The following is a 1,867-nucleotide window of genomic DNA, read 5'->3' on the forward strand; positions in this document are numbered from 1 at the left end:
TGTATATATAAACTATTGTTTAAATGTTTGTGATCACAATAAAGACATACACTTTATTTTAAGGTGTCCTTGTTACACGTTACATACTATTATAATTACAATTAATTATGCATAATTACATGCATGTTATAGTAACCCTAAGACAAAACCTAATCCTAACCCTAACCAAATAGTATGTACATATTACTCAGTACTTAAATGTGTAATTACACTGTAACAAGGACACCTTAAAATAAAGTGTAACCAGACATTGTTACTACTGATCTATAATAGAGATTCTTTATATAGATCAGTGACTGTAACAAAAGATTTCTATTTCAAATAAATGATTTTGAACTTTCTTGTTAAAACCTTGAAAATAAATAAATAAATAATCACAGTTTCCACAAAAACATTATGCAACTGATTTTAACATTGATGATAAGAAGAAATGTATCTTGAGCACCTATACATTTTTAGCAAAATAACATATAACACATTTTTTCTGGTTCCTCCTGGTTTCAAGTTTTGAGACCACCACTGTCAATTTTCACTTGCTCACTAGGAGGTGTTAAATAAATAAATTCTATAAAAGTGAAAAGCTGCAAATGCTTTATAGCTCTATAACAAACAGTATAAAAATGCAATAAAGCCACAAAAAAGGCAGTGCAGTTTTTGCATGGTTGTCTTAATGAGGCACCTACTCTTGAGTCAGGCGTGTGTCCCCGTGAGAGGCCTCCTCAGCCCCGTGTCCATATCATCTGTCATCATCATACTCAAAATTCTTTCACCTGCACCCTAATCCCTTATTATTTACCTGAGAGCCAGGATGACAGCCATCTCTCTCTCTCTTTCACAATCGTATCATTTCACTGTTCCCTTTTACTTTTTTGCAATGATGATTAATTTGAAGGGCATAACACAAATTGGAGAGAAATTACACAGATGACAGACAGTAAGGGGTCCTCATCTGGGTGAGAGCCAAATGGACTAATTTGTAAAGAAGTTTTAGTGAGCTTGTTATGGATGTCACACTGCTGTAGTTTCCTTGCAGACAGAAACAGACTTTGTTGCATTCTCCATCCACGTTATTATGTGACCCTTTGACCTTTTGAGGTTGTAAATAAGGTTTAATAAGTTTCTGTTTTATGCCTACTCATGGGTCAAAGCATCATAGGTAAGCAAAGAGTCTATTAATAATGCACTATGGCGTTTTGTCAGCTGCCAGTAAACCACAGATCAGGGGCAAAAATGTGAGGCCATGGAGAATAATTCTTATAATTGTATATTAATAATAATAATAATTGATTCACTGGCAATTTCCCAGCATTGATTTCCCTTTGTTACCACCTTCCCATCTGAGACATTCTAAATAATTGATAAAAAAACAATATTCTCAGCCTGAAGCTGAAGCCTGTTACACATGGCAACTTACTCTCGGTTGGTTTTCCTACAGCCCCTGTAGAGCTAACTCTAGACAGCTACAATTTTGGAGGCATAGTTTAGGTTTTAGGGACCATTAAGTAGTTTTTCTGTTTACATTCTGTTCGCAATTGCTTTCTGAGTTTATGATTTTGTGAGCTTTTTGATTGTATGGTTAAAAATAGTAAGTTGTTAGTGTAAAAGATTGAGTTTGGGGCTGAAAATATAACTCTGTGCAGTCTAAGCATTGGGTTTTTCACTTTTTTCTCCATATTGTTTTGAACATTGCTTTGTTGTATAAAATCTACTGACTGCATTTGTAGCATAATGTTGATTACCACAGAACTATTTCTCAGGTTTCTATTAAAAACAAACATTCAGGTCACACTAAGGTCCTTTAAATAGAAGTAATGCAAAAAATGTTTTTAAAAAACCCTCCTTTTAGTACATAGCCAACATATATATA

The sequence above is a fragment of the Sinocyclocheilus rhinocerous genome, unplaced genomic scaffold, assembly GCF_001515625.1.
Source record: "Sinocyclocheilus rhinocerous isolate Xijiao unplaced genomic scaffold, SAMN03320098_v1.1 scaffold2199, whole genome shotgun sequence".
Taxonomy (NCBI): Eukaryota; Metazoa; Chordata; class Actinopteri; order Cypriniformes; family Cyprinidae; genus Sinocyclocheilus; species Sinocyclocheilus rhinocerous.